This window comes from Sturnira hondurensis, unplaced genomic scaffold, assembly GCF_014824575.4.
Source record: "Sturnira hondurensis isolate 20B ecotype Veracruz unplaced genomic scaffold, ASM1482457v3 Scaffold0006437, whole genome shotgun sequence".
Classification (NCBI taxonomy): Eukaryota; Metazoa; Chordata; class Mammalia; order Chiroptera; family Phyllostomidae; genus Sturnira; species Sturnira hondurensis.
In genome coordinates, this window is record NW_028079068.1 from 10,573,659 (window position 1) to 10,588,764 (window position 15,106).

Here is a 15,106-nt window from a genome sequence, read left to right on the forward strand (position 1 = left end):
CTCAGTCCTGGTGGGGAAGGCTTCTACCCACCCAGAAAAGGTGCAGGCAGAGACTAAGAGGTACTTATACCCCCAGCTGGGTCTGACTTCAGTAAAGTCCACTTGCAAGTCCTCAAACGGCTGCCTCCCGGAGTGCTGTATTCCTGGCTTTATCCCTGGGTGCCCTGCCGCATTGTTCTGGGCCCATGTGACACACTGCGTCACCACAGAGGCACAGAGCGCAGCCAGGTTAGGGAAGTAAAGGTACCTTTTGAACAGGTTTTCTAGGGACAACGTCTTGCCCACATGAGTGAGGCTAGGGCACTGCCTCAGTAGATTGCTGGCTTGCCCCTGGGGGACATATATTTTCCCGTCTGGCAACTTCCAATTTTCCTGAGCAGTTTCGTGTCCTCCAGCTTGCCGTGCCCACTCTGTTTCGATTTGTGCCCCTTCTTTAAGGAAGGGTACCCTGTCTTGGCTAGCAGTTCGAACAGCTGGCAAGGGCCCTCCCAGCACCGGTCTTTGGTTGGTGCAGCTGAAAGGAGGTTATCTACACACCGCAGTAACACTGGGTCAGTCTCCTTCCCAGTAAATGATTTTAGATCCCTGGCCAGGGCCTCACCAAGGGGAGTGGGAGAGTTTCTGAAGCCCTGTGAAGGTCTGGTCTGGGTCTAAGCCAGCTAGGCTGAGGAGTGTAGGCGTCTGTAACCCTGGTCTTTGTCGCCTGCCAGTGGGCCTTTTCTTTTTCCTTTTGGGGCACTCTCTTTTCTAGTACCGCTTCTCTCTGCAGTAGGCACACTGGTCTCGTTCCATGCTCCGGTGTGCCGGTCTATTTCCTTTCTTAGCCAATCTGGTGGCTCCCTGCTCCGGGGAGGTATCTGGTTTCCTAAGGGACCCACTGCCGGGGCTGCCAGTGCAGATCCAGGAGGTCTTCACAGCTCACTCCTGGCTCAATCACAGGGGCTGGGCTGGGGTAGTGCTGCTCCTCTCCTTGACAACTTGTTTTGCAAGCCCAGGTGCAGGGGGCCATGTGGGCCTGGGCTACCTCCCATTCTGGGGGGGGGGGGTGTCACTGACTGCCACCTCACTGGGCGACTGCTCTGTCACACTGGGGCATATTTTAGAGAGGCCAACCCCTTTGAACAGGGTCTCTACTCTGCCACCAGAGATTGGCAGGAGCCAGTATCTAGGTCACAGTGAGGGTCTTTGCTTCCCTGGCTCTGGCCAAGAGTTTCCAGAGCATATAGGGGAGGCAGACCGATAGGCAGCTCTTCCTCTGGCTCTCCTTTGAAAATGGGCTGGGGGACGGGGGGTGGGGGGGGACTTGTTTCTCTTGACCGGGTGACTAAAACACGGGATTGCGCCACTTTTCGCCTACCACCAGCCTTTCCTACTGTCTTAGGCTTCTGACCTGCACACTGACGACATGTCCTGTGCTAATTCCTGCCAGCGGTCTATATAAACATACTGATCGGGGTGTCCCGGCTTGCCTGTTACTATGAGGTGGACGGCCCTAATTATACCTAAGTTCAGTGTTCCTTCAGGGGGACAGCCTACGCCAAATGTTGGCCACTTAGAGGTGCAAAAGACCCCTAAGTGACCAGCATTCACGCTCGGTTCCTGGCCCCGGAATCGGTCAGAGTTTTGCAGCGCGCAGTCTAACACAGTGGAAGGACCCCCGCCCATGGTGACCCTCCCAGAACGGTGCAGACAAACAAAGGGATGGGGTGTTTGTTTCCCCTGCCTGGCCCCCCCCTCTCGAGGAGCTTGGGTCTGTCTTAGCTAAGGCTGACTGTGTAGAATCTGGGTTAAACTTCCAGCCCTTATGCTGTATGACCTGACACAGGAACAGCAGGTTGGGGCCCACTCTTACTCCGTACGTTTTTCACCCGTGGAGACACAAACACAGTCACTCACACACAAACACACAGACAAACATCCAAGAGTGCATACAGTCCTGCCTGAGTAGGACTGCCCAGGTGGGGATACGTTTCCCCTTCCAGATGGCCAACTGGCCTCCAGAGGACTTACGGCTAATTGCCTTCTGAGAGGTGATCAGTCTCCTTCCACTGCAAGGCTGGGCCTGGTCTCGGGCTCTGGTCCCTGAGGCACTTACCAATTGGTGCCTTCTCGGGTCCGGATAGTTCCTGTCCACACACCACCTGCCCAGGTCGAAGAGCAGTCAGGAGGATGACTTCCACGGAGCCCGGGGTGTCTGGACCCGAAATCACCGGGGCCGCGCGTCCCCTTTGGCCGCCAGGCTCCCTCTCGGCCACTCCGCCGCCACCTTCACCAGAGGCTAAGGCCTGCGCCAGTGAGTATGGATTCCCGGTCAGGGTACCAAATGTTACAGAAAACAACTCAGCCGCTTTCGGGTGTACGGAGTGGAACTTTATTTACGCATGCGGACCCAGAGGAGTCAGTCTCCATCTGGGGAACAATCGTCTATATAGGGTGAAGGGCGGTCTGCCACTCAGACCGTTACTTCTGGCGCAAAAGCAAGAAAGCAGAACTGCTGATAAGAGTTAATACGAATTTCTTTGTTCTTACTCCTCAGTTACTTAGTTACTTGCTCTCCCTGATCCTGTTGACTCAGCTGCGAGCCCCCTTCCTGGGCAGGCCATTAGCCATTACATTTATCTGATTGATTCACTGGCTGGCTCCCCTCCTGGGCAGGCCACTACAGTGAGGTTGGTGTTTTGGGTGACTCCGAATCCCCAGGTGGGGATAGGTGTGAGCAGCAGGACTGACCTGGACTGTGATGCTCATCAGCCACCGCGAGATCGATGGTAATGGAAAAAATACAACAAAAAAAGAATGTAAGATAATAATAATTATTAATAATAAAAGAGGCCATCATGTGCATATTAGAGGGCAAGCGCGTTAAGATTGGCTGCCGTGACAGCACCCAGCCCAACCTCCAGCCTTGCACGACCTGGGAGCTCGAGAGATTTAAACAGAGTGAGCCAATCGTCTCCTCAACCACGGACAGAATTCTTGTGTCCAACCCGCAGCTACGGAGTAAACACCGTATTTGCCACCTTTCTCTATGCTTAAGGTTCTGGTAGGAGCAATGAGTCATCTCCAGGTCTCTCAAAGTCATGTGGAAGTAAGAATGTCCAAAACTGTGGGGAATTTTTATGAAAATTTATTCGAGACAAACAGAGAATACCCTGGAAGCACCATCTCAACAGAGGGAAAAATGTTTCCAAGAAATACAGTTCTCAGTTTCTCTGATGCATTTGGCGTTCAGGAGGGAACTAAGCAAGGCGGGATCGGGTTACAGGACAGTTAAGATTGGGTGCTCTCTTGATGGAGGTCGTGCTTTAGAAGGGGCCCGAAAGGGGCCACGTCAGACCTGTGTTAACCTAGATGCACAGAAACGATGGACAGGGCTTGCTTAAGGCAAAGGTAAACCTTTTACTAAAAGGTTATAGGACTAGGGTGATATAAAGTTGCTCACCAGGACCTGTCCAGTTAAGAATTAATGATCAGATAAAACTAGGAGGTTACATACGGTAGAACCCCTTTTCCTTCCACATTCAGGATGGGTGTGGCGCCACCTCGCTGTCACCTCACTTCTAACCGACTCACCCTGGTGGTTGAGGGGTTAATGCAAGTACCACCTAAGACCAGTGCCTCCTCCTGGGGCTGCAAAATGCACAGCTTGGGGGGGGGGGGAGTCAAATCAAGCCTGCCACCCAGGTGGGACTCCAGCCTGGGATCACGAGTCTTTGGAAGGTCGTGTCTGACTGCAGGAGGATAGGGAAGATGGGTGGAGGGCTGACACTGTCATGGTGGGCAGGCGCCCCCACGCACAGCCAGCAGAGGCTCTTTATACATGTGGGAGTTCAGTGAGTAGTTGTTAAATGAAAAAAATTCAACGAGGTTCTGGATCTAAAAGCAGTCCTAAGTGTGCCCCAGCCCCTTCGCAGGGTTGTGAAATACGCCTAATTCTCAGAGATTTTGTTTTCTGGACCTCTTCCTATGCTGTCCGTTCTTTACCGAGAATGCTCCCTGACTCCTTAACTTGGTTGATTCCTTTTCATAGTCCTTTACGTTTCAGCCTAAGTGTCCCTTCTTCCAGGATGTCTTTCTTGACCCTCTGAGTCTGGATGCTGTGCCCCCGTTAGGTGCCCCCATAATGCCTCTCCTTCCTTCCCGCATTAGCACCTATCACATGGGATTTGTAGTTGCCCCTGTCCTTCATCAGGCCTTCACCCTTGAGGGCAGCGGCTGTGCTTCGTCCACATCCATGCCTTCGTGCCTGGCCCGCAGTGGATGCTCACTGGACATTTATGACGTGAATGTGTAAGGGACGCTGTTGCTTCTTTCGCTTCCTCCCCAGAAGCTGACCTTCATTTCAACCACCTGCCAGGTGATAATATATAGAGTCACCTCTGGCAGAAAGAAGCCTATTTTATAAAAGCCTTCAAACCCTCTAAACTCACATCTAAAGATGAAAACTCAGGCACCTAGGCTGGTTGGAGGGCCTTCCTCAGAGTCAGGGACCATGTATAACTTGCTAAAGGACACTGTAACAATTCGTGGTCCCCATGTACCGTCCGCTTTATGTCTGCTCTATCAGTGCAGGTTGACCTCCAACTCCATGTTTAGGGTTTAGCATTGGGGACAGGACCCAGAAGAAAAGCCCCAGCTGATCCCAGTTAAGAGGGATGGTTAGGTACTCAGGTCAGACTGGCTAGATTCAAACCTTCCTGCTTCTGCTTTCTGCGTGACCTTGGCATTAGGGTGGTGCCCTTAGTGCTTTAGTGCCTTTTTAAAAAAAATGCTGTAATTTCCCTTTATTAAGTAACCTGGTCCAGACAACTTAACAAGTATTTATGTTCTAACAACATAGCCATTTGTAAAAACAATACACATAAACTGAAAAAATTTTTTTTTAAGATTTTATTTATTTATTTATCTTTAGAGGGGAAGGAGAGAGGGAAACATCAATGTATGGTTGCCTTTTCTGTGTCCCCTGATGGGAGTTGGCCTGCAGGGAACTGGCCTGCAACCCAGGCATGTGCCCTGACTGGGAATCGAACCACGATCCTCTGGTTCGCAGGCCTGTACTCAATCCACTGAGCTACCCCAGCCCAGGGCATTGAAAAAAAATACTTTAATTCAATTAAGTTACCACAATTAGATTACCACAATAACGAATGGGATCTCTGTGACTGCTGGGCACTGTGTTACTTTTCTAAGTCTGGAATCAGATCCGGCACCACCGCCCACATTTCCACTCCCACTGTCAACGGTGGTGGGAAAACCCAGCCTTGCGAAGTCTTGATATCGCTGATGGGACTGCAGCACCATCTACTGCAGAAACGGGGAACTGCCTTCAGCAAGCAGATCACAATGTCCAGTATTGCTGTTTCCCCGAAAATTTACAAATACACCGTGGACCCCCCATTGTGGCAATTAGGAACATCTTGGTGCACAGTTTGGGAACTTTGGCATCAGTTGGGAAAGGCACTTACACTTCCCGCACCTTGGTTTCCTCACCAGAAACATGGGGATAATGTTATCTAGCTGATGGGATGGTGATTAAATTTAAATGAGGTATTTATAAAGCACCTACACAATAGCATCTGACACTGTGTATTAGAATCCCCTGGGGGAGTTAATAAAAACCACAAATGCCTAAAACTCTAAGTGCAGATTCCCATGTAATTGGTTTGGGTGGGACTCCAGCATGGAGTTACTTTTTTAAGTACCCCAGGGGATTTTAATGTATAGCTAGGGCTGAAAATCACTGACCCAAAGTTTCAAAAATTTTCAAAATTTTGAAAAAGTAATTTCAAAAGTTACATTTTGAAAACAAAAGTAATGATTTTATTATCGTTAGGCACCAAGAACACAACCATGGGTGCCTAGAGGCCTGGATTCCAGAACATTTTTTCCATTTACCAGCTGTTTGATCCTGGGCAAGTCACTTGCTGTCTCTTAAGCTGTATTTTTCCATGTACAATGAGGAAAACATCTGTTCAGTCTTAATTCACAGGGTTACCATGGCGTGAAATAATGTGTGTGAAATGGCTCTTTAAATTGCACGCATTGTCGGGAAGGAAAAGATGTGCTCTCTTTCCTAAAAGAGTAACAAAAGCCCAGAACACTTCAGGGTCACTGCCTCCAGCTGGTCTATACACCGAGGGGAAAGAGATGGCCAGGATACATCTAGGCCCCTTCTCAGCCGTGGCCACCAAATAGCCTGGCCTCTTAAGCAGTCACTGCAGTACTGGAAAGTCCCAGAGGGGGGCAGCCTTGCCTCAGCCCCAGACCGGGGTTTGCATATAGCCACCCAAGCCAATCTATTTTGAAAAAGTTTTCGTGAATGTTTCCAGATTTTGTGTTTTAATTAGCCACTGTATTATAATACATAAAGTAATTACAAACTCAAGAATTAAAACCACAATGTGAAACTGTAAAAGAAATGAAAGCTTATTTCACTTGCTTGAGGTTCTTTGTAGATCTTAAAAAGTGTATTAGATTTCTTTTGTAATCATCATTTGGACTTTTGATTATTATATCTATATTCATACTGGGCTTATATTTCTTTTTAAAAAGATTTTATTTGTTTATCTTTAGAGAGGAAGGGAAGGAGAGAAGTAGCAATGTATGGTTGCCTCTCATGAGTCCCCTGCTGGGAACTGGCCTGCAACCCAGGCACGTGCCCTGACTGGGAATCGAACCGAGATAGTGTGGTTCGTAGGCTCGAGCTCAATCCACTGAGCTACACCAGCCAGGGCTGGGCTTATATTTCATCCATGCAAGTTATGTATGCATATGTAATGAAAACAATAGCAGTGTACTAGTTTAACCAATTAACAATAACACTTCATCTTTTCACTCTAAAATAGCCCAAGGTCAAAGGAAATTAAGTCCCAGGCTTCCAGAACTAACACTGCAGAGTTTGATGAAAGTGCACAGGGCTTTCATTTAGCTCCAAGTACCACAATAATAGCCACCATTTAGTAAGAAACTTCTATGTGCCAGATACCTCATTTACAAACTGCTAATCTTCATAGCACATTAATAGAGGTCATAGCCATTCTCATTTTGCGAATGAAGAAGCAGCCCAGAGCCCTGGCAGGGTAGCTCAGTTGGTTGGAGCATCGTCCCGATACACCAAGGTTGCAGGTTTGATCCCTGATCAGGGCACATACAAGAAGCAACCAATGGATGCAGAAATACAAGTGGAAGGACAAATTGATGCTTTGATGTCTCTCTCCCCCACCAACCCCCTTCCTTTTTCCTCTCTAAATTAAAATACATAAAGAAATAAAGAAAAGAAATAACTCGGAGAACTTCTGTCCCTGGTCACACAGCTGATACAGGGGGGCCAAAGTTCCCAGCTGGGCCTTCTGTCTGCCGAGCTCATGGTAACTCACGATACCACTCAGTTCTTCTGATCCCTGGAGCTTTGGCCTGGAGACCCCCTGAAGTCTAGTCCAAGGCCTCAGGCAGGACTGTTGAGGGGAGGTGCCCTTTCCCACAGCTCCTTGCTCTATCCTGCAGGAGCTGCCCTAGAACTTGATGACCCTGAGGCTCAGGGCGTTACCTGGCACCCACTCCCAGAATGAAGGGCCACAGTCATAAATCAAAAGGAACTAGGGCAGGGCTGGGATGTCAATATGAATGCTAGGAATGAAGTAAGGGGCAGGGGCTTAAATTTCAGTCTATTCGAGACCTTAATGGAAATTACATTTATAAGCAGCGTAGGCTCTTCCTGAGTCCAGGAAATAGGGCAGCTGGAAGGTCTGTTTATATAGTTGCAGGGCCTCTGCACCCAGCCAAGGCTTTCTGTGGCTACTGGCAAGAGGGCATTGAAAATCCTGGATTGGACTAATCTTTAATATAATGCAATGCGCCCTGGCTGGTGTGGCTCAGTGGATTGAGTGCCAGCCTATGAACCAAAGGATTGCCAGTTTGATTCCTAGTCAGGGCACATGCCTGGGTTGAGGGCCAGCACCCTAGTGGAGGGCACATGACAGGCAACTGCACATGGATGTTTCTCTCCCTCTCTTTCTCCTTCCTTTCCCCTCTGTCTAAAAATAAATACATAACATCTTTTTAAAAAGAATAATGCAATACTTTCTATGAACCCCTTTTCACTTCATGTTGCCCTGCACCTTCTAAAGAATCAACAATTATCTGTAGTCCATACGATAGGTATTAAAGTTGTTCTCCAGATTGTTCCTCCTCTCTATCTTCTGGCCCCCTTAAGATTACACTGCTTGGTGGCTGGTGACTGGGTGTGGCCATCGACTGGGTAGGGCCACTGAGATGGAATCGGAAGTGATAGTACCCCCTCCAGGCTGGAGCATGTAATTGCACTGTGGCTGTTCTGAGCCCTCCTCCCCGCTGTGGCAGCAAGTGGCCATGCTCCAGCTGGTGGCTGCTCCATCGGCCTGGGTTTGGGGTGAGGAGAACACGCAGTGGGGGCCCCATCTGACCCACAGTGGATATGCAGGGTAAAGGAGAACGCATCTTCCGTATTTAAAGTCACCAGGAGTTGGTTGTGGTGATGTAACCTACACTATGCTGACTGGTACAGCGTGTTTACCAATGATGCGTCACTCTGCCACGAGTCAAGATGGAGCAAATGAATTGTTTTTTGTTCCTTCATTTTGTTTTTAGTGCTTGATGATCTCTGAACTTTTTATTGGCCTCCTGCCCCCCGGGGGTGCCCCATTCTGCTGCCTTAGTGCCTCAGAACTTAGGTGTCATTGACCCCAGACACCAGTTTGCTGTCCCCACTTCTGGGGGGGGGGCGTGGTCTTTTGGACGGATTGTGTGGAGTTGCTGTTGCCTAGGCCACCGACACGATCGAAGTCCTCCCCTTCTTCCAGCAGGAGGAGGTAGCAGGCAATCTCAGCCACCAACTTGACCTCGATGTTCAGCAGGGTCTCACACTCCTGGGCTGGTGCTGTCCTTCTGCCCAGGTCTGGCTCTGGGTGCAGCAGGATCCCATTAAGCTGTTCCATCAGCCTGGCACATTCTGAGCCAGCTGGTCCTCCTGGGCCTGGGTGTCCACGTGATCTTGCCGAGGTCCTGAGACTTTGGGGCACCCAACTCCACGGTCAATCCAGAGTTGGCAATCTGGTTTTATAGACCATTTACTTCCTCCTCCTGGTTCTTCTTCACGAAGACCAGCTCCTCCTTGAGAGCCTTGATCTGTCTCTAGCTGCAGCCGAGCGATGTTGATGTCTTTTGGAGCCCATAGATGTCACTCCTCACAGACCGGTGCAAGGCCAGCTCAGGCTCATACTTGACTCTGAGGTCGCCTGCAGCAAGACGGGCATTGTCCGTCTGCAGAACAAAGCGGGCACTGTCCACAGAACTTGCAAAGATCTGAGACCTCGGGTCCTAGATTGCCTTGAGATAATGCCCCCATTCTCTGGCCTTGGGTCCCTTTTTCGCCAGGTGCTCCTGCATTTTGCTCTCCCGTTGCTGATTTTCAGCCTCCAGGCCCTTGCACTTCTCCAGATGAGGGGCTAGATGCTCACTCAGGCATTATGTAGCTTCCTTCTCTCCTGGATTTCTCCTGTGCCCACCAGACCCCCAGCCATCCTCGCAGCCAGGCCCCTGAACCACCAACTGCCCTAGATACTGGTGGTGCGGGACACGGAGATCCGGGGGCTTGAGCCTGCCTAGACGCTGACCACGCTGCTGGCTGGCCAGGCCCAGTGGCCGGGTGACTGCATGGAGCCCAGAGTCCAGTAGTTGGTGGAGAACCTGGAGCAGGGACTCATGTTGTTGGGGAGGAAGGCGAGATGCTGAGCCTCGGGTCTGGGCCACTGGAGTAAATGAATTGTTTAAGGAGCAGTACGTGCAGAATGACAGATAAATGGATTTTGGAGACAGACAGATCACAATTAAATATTAGCTCTGCTACTCACCAGATGTGTGATTTTAAACAACTTTTAAAATAGTTTTTATAGCGCTTATTAGAAGGGCAGACAGACAGCCCATACCAAATGCAGAGCAACTAGAATGAAGGATGAAAAATGGCACAGATACTTTGGGAAAGATTGGCATTTTCTTATAAAATTAAACACACACCTACTAGATGTCCCATCAATCCCTCTCCTATTTACTCAAGAGAAATGCAAGCTCACATTTACACAGAAGCCTGTATGTGAGTGGCTATAGAGGCTTTATTCATAACTGCTCCAAACTGGAAACACCCCAGATACCTTTCAGCTGCTGGGCGGATAAGCGATCTGTGACACAACCACACGGTGGAATACAACTCAGCCATGAAAAAGGGGCTGTTGTCGAAGGCAACAATAAAGATGACTCTTCGAGGCACCATTCTAAGTGAAAGAATGCACACTTGAAAGTCTACATATCACCTGATTCCACATGTAAAACATTCTGGAAGAGGCGAAATTACAGGAAGAGAAAGCAGGTCAGGGCTGCTCGGGGGCACGTGGTGGGAACAGCTGACCTCAAATGGGCGTCGTGAGGCGATGGGAACTGTTTGGTTTCTCAGTCGTGTTGGTGGTTGCATGGCTATACGCTGTCACAACTCGGAACTGTAGATCAAATTGAATTTTCCTGTATGTAAGTAAAACCTTAATTAAAATCCAGACATGAAAGGGCACATATGTATGATGCAGTTCATATGAAAAGCCCAGAATGGGCACATCTGTAGAGACAGAAAGTGGGGTAGTGGTTGCCCGGGGCTGGAGGGAGGGAGGTTGGGAGGTCACTGGCAATGCGTGTGGGGTTTCTTTTCAGGGTGGCGGCAGTGTTTTGGAGTTAATGGTGATGGTTGTCTAGCCTTGTGACTGTACTAAAATTCATTGAAACATAGCCTTAAACATGGTGGATTTCGTGATATGTGAATTCTATCTCAATTCTTAAAAGTCATTTAAAGATAACCTTTCTCAGTCAGTTTTCCCACGGGTGGGGTCAGCAGGGGCACCTCTGTACCATGGAGGGAGCAAGGAGGCTGTTTCCCGTCTCACCCCCAGTTTGCCCTTTCTGGTACTTTGGCGCCTGAGCCCTCCCCACTGACTCCCGGCCAAGCGCAGCTGCACCCGAGGGAGGGGAAAGCCGTGCTATGGAAACAGCTCCAGCCTGCAGGTAACCAGGTGGGGCTGGAGGCCTGCACAGGGCCCTGGGGACCAGCCAAGAGGCTCAAGTCTCCAGCAGGAAACCCTGGGCAGCCCTCACACCCACCCTGAGGACTGAGCTAGGGTCTGAGTTCCAGTACTTGGGGAGAGAAGGTGGAAACAGGAGAACCGATAGTTAATTCCTCTCCTGTGTCCTCTTCAGGTGTGTCAGAGAGGAGTGAGTGGGTGAGGAAGGGGGATGTGGGAACCACCTGGGTCTCCAGGGCTGGGAGCAGGGTGGGGAGGGGATGCTTCCTGAAGTGCCCTTGAGTGGATTGGGCAAGTGCAGAGAGAGGCTGGGGGGCGGTGAGGTGCACTGGGACTGCGTCTCCTGTGACTGCCCTCCCCACAACCTCCAGGCTTTCTTCGCAAAGTGGAGAAGGCCCCTGTTCGCTTCTCCTTCCCGCCCTCTGCCCTGAGTGCCCACTCTGACCTTAGGCAGGAGAAGGCAGGGGCCTAGGCAGGCAGGGAGGGAGGGTGGGCTCTGTTCATACTCAAGAACCCTCATGACATCCTAGGGACTGTAAAGTCCCCACAGCCTACACTCCCCGGGCCAGGCAATGCAGTGACCAGCATGGGGGTCTGCCCTGGTGGCCTGGCCTGCACTGGCAGCACCTCTGCTTTCAAGTCCTGGGCAAGAGGCCAGAGTGGCTTGGGGTGAAGGCTGGGATCTGTTGTGGTTGTGATAACGCCAGGGCCTTGCAGGCAAGAGAAGAGTGAGGTTTGCATGTTGCTTACACTTTTCTCATGAGGCCGGGACAGGGAATGGTGGGAAATAAAAGTGGGGGAGGGTGGGGGAGCTACCCTCTTGTGTCACATCTGTCCCGGAGGTGAAGGGACGGGCATCTCAGGGCTGAGGATGCTGTTACCATGGTGCAAGGAGATGCTGCAGTGTTGGCCCTGATCTTTCCATGACCCCCACCTAAGGCTTTGCTCCGCCCACTCCCCTGCACCAGCTCTGTACCACCCCAGCCTCAACCTCACTGGACAGGCAAAAGCCCCGGAGGCCAGGGCTGGGACAGAAGGGGCAAGGGAGGAGAGTCTTAGGATAGCGTCTCCTTACCTCTTTCTCCCTTTGCCACCATTGCTTGGACATGGTGGCTGGCAGGGGTGGGAGTGAGATCCAGGCTTGGGCTCCTTCTCCTGCAGGACCTCTGATCCCTCCGCTCCCTGGCTGTTCTTTCCCACCTGGCCTCATCCCTCCCCAGTGTCTAGGGCACAGGTGGACAAGTTCTTTCCTCTGCTGACCCTGTGAGCAACACCTGGCATCCCACTCGATGCTTTCCCCCGAATCCAAGGCTCTGCATCGTCATCTCCTCTGGCCTAAATCTCATCTCACTCTTTCTCCTGCCCTTCGCTCTCCTTTCCACCCCTTTCTGACCCTGCTCCTGGATTCTTCCCAGGGCCTGGCCACTCCCTCCTCAGGTGCACACCAGCCTTTGCCCCCCTGGCACCTTCACCTGGCTCCTCAGAGTGTCTGAGAAGGGAACTCCCCTCCCCCTCCTCGTCCTGCTCTCCTGTGCTTGTGGCTTCCTTGCTGTTGGCGACAGTGCCACAGCCTCCTCAGGCTGTTGTGTTGACCGGCGACTTCTCTTGCCCAGGTCATCTGTTAACTGATGTCCGTGTCAGCTGTGTGCTGGTGCTCTCGGGAACGCCATTCCTTCTGCTACCGACTTCTCTGTGTACTTCCTGCTTGAGAAGTCTCTGTGTGTGTGTGTCTAGGTTTCTGGAAGGTGTCTTCTCAAGTCAAGAGGCAGAAGAGGCCAGCTGGATTCAGAACAGAAGGGAGCTTTCGTTTGGGCAATGCCCCGATGGTTCCATTTGGCCCCTCCTGGGGGCAGATAGCAGGTCCAGGTGGGGCCGGAGTGGACTGCAGGGGGGAAAGCCCAGGGCCCAGACAGGAGGAGGGCCGGCTCCTAGCCCTGGCTCAGGGCCCACGTGAAGCTTTCTGTGCTTTGGTCTCCTCACATGTCACCTGGAGATACCTCAAGATGCTTGCCTGACCCACCCACAGACTGTGGAGTGGACATAGGCTCTGTCAAGGGTGGCCTGTCCACTGTCCCAGAACGTCCTGGCCCACTCGCTCCACTCAGCACTTTTGTTCCTGCTACAACCCCTACTTGAAATGTCCCCTCCAGGCCCCTCCCTTCCTAAATCTTAACCCCTTCGAAGACCCCACCCATTCTTTCTCCTCTGTGAGACCTTCTCTGGTCACTCTGGCTGTCAGCAGTTGGTCTCTTCTGTCACCTCCCGTAGTTCTCAGAGTTAGCATTACCCAGCTGCTCATAACTGCTTTATATCAGGGCTTCTCAACCAAAGCACAGCTGACACTTTGAGCTGGGTAATCCTTTGTTGTCAGGGGCTATCCTGCGCATTTAGGCTGCCCAGTGGTAGTACTGGCCTCTACCCACTAGAGGTCAGCAGTATGCCTCCAGTTGTGAGGATCAAAAATGCCTCCAGACAGGGCTAAATGCCCCCCCCCCCCTCCGGGGGAGGGATAAGGGGGACAAAATAGCCTCAGCTGAGAACTATTACCTTCTTCACTACTTGGCTTTTGACATTCTGTTGTCCTGGCTGGATTCTTTCGTGTGCCCCCCGGTGCACCCAGCACACTGTTAAACGTGTGCTCCACGACTCTGTGGAGCAGATCAACAGATGTGTTTCAAGTGTTACAAGTACCAGCAGAAGTTATTCTCATAGCTAACTGTAGGCCTCTGTGACTTCTACAGGGTGGGGATAATTCCTGCCTGCCCCTAAAAGGTCCGTCTGCTCCATTCCCACAACCAGATCTTAGGAACAATTCATCATTAGCAAGGAACTTCACTGTATCTGCTGCAGGAATTTTGTTATAATAGGCACTTGTACTGTACAATTAAGCTTGAGCGGACACAGGCTCTCCCAGCCGCCACTCACCAAGAGTGGAAATCCCACCGACCCCCTGCCCAGCCCCTGAGGCGACCCTGGGGGGTGGGAGAGCCGCATCAGCTCTCAGCAGGGGCCCCCACAAGGTGTTTCTGGTCAGACGGTCCAACAAGCCTCATGGAGGATATCCCAGGAGGAAGACAGAAGTATTGCCTTAAGTTTTCCATGAAAGGAATTATCCAAAGACAAGGGACAGTGAACTGTGTGGCCGAAGTACTTTACTTGCCCATGGGACGAGATTCTGCACCAGAAGCCACCTTCACATTTGAAGGAGAAATTGGAAAGAGCCCAGAAGAAGAAGATAACACATTTGATAAAAAAAAAAAACTCCAGTCCGTGAAGAAACCACTAGAAGCATGAAATGTTCCAGACGGTTTTGGAAATTGGATCTCCGGAAATGAAGTCAGTTCGACCCTTAGCCAGGGTTGCCTGTGGTTATGTGGTGTGGCAGGGTTCTACTGAAAACACGTGGTATGAAGTGGTAAAAATTCAAACTGTCAAGCAAGTGCAAAGAAATGAGGGCTTCTTGGAGTTCGACTACACCCTTCTACTTCATGACTTTGCATCTCAGGAGATCGTGCCTTGGCAACTGCAAGTTCTCTGGCGTCCACGACATGGTGCTAAAGTAAAACGTAACAGCCGTTTGCCACAGGAAGCACAACTGGAGTAACCGGAGACCCTACGCTCACTAAGGACGCGCTCGGCCCTCTCCACTGACGTCTAGCGTCAGGGGCCAAACAAATCCCACGCCGTCACTTTGTGTAGCTGTCTTGATCACAGCACAGAACTGTGCAGCTTCCAGAATAAAGAGCGTCATGATGTAAGAGCATCTCCACGGCAGCACTAGTGCTGCGTGCATCCCATAACAAAACGCTTCAACTCCAGCCTCAAAAAAAAAAAAAAAAGAAATTTTGTTACAATAAAAGAAACCCACAACAAACATATTTCCGAGCTAACCTCCACATATTTCAAGCCACACTTCTTCAGATCAAAACCCGAATTGCGAAGTAGCCTGAACCATCGTCCAAAGGCCGCTGCTGCGGGCTGTACCTTGTGTTAGAGCCTCTGCAGAGGGT

At 50.9% G+C, this 15,106-nt stretch overlaps 1 pseudogene; it reads left to right on the forward strand.

Moving 5' to 3' along the window:
- Positions 1-2,837: 2,837 nt before the first annotated feature.
- Positions 2,838-14,833, forward strand: LOC118989215 (latexin-like; annotated as a pseudogene).
- Positions 14,834-15,106: the final 273 nt, after the last annotated feature.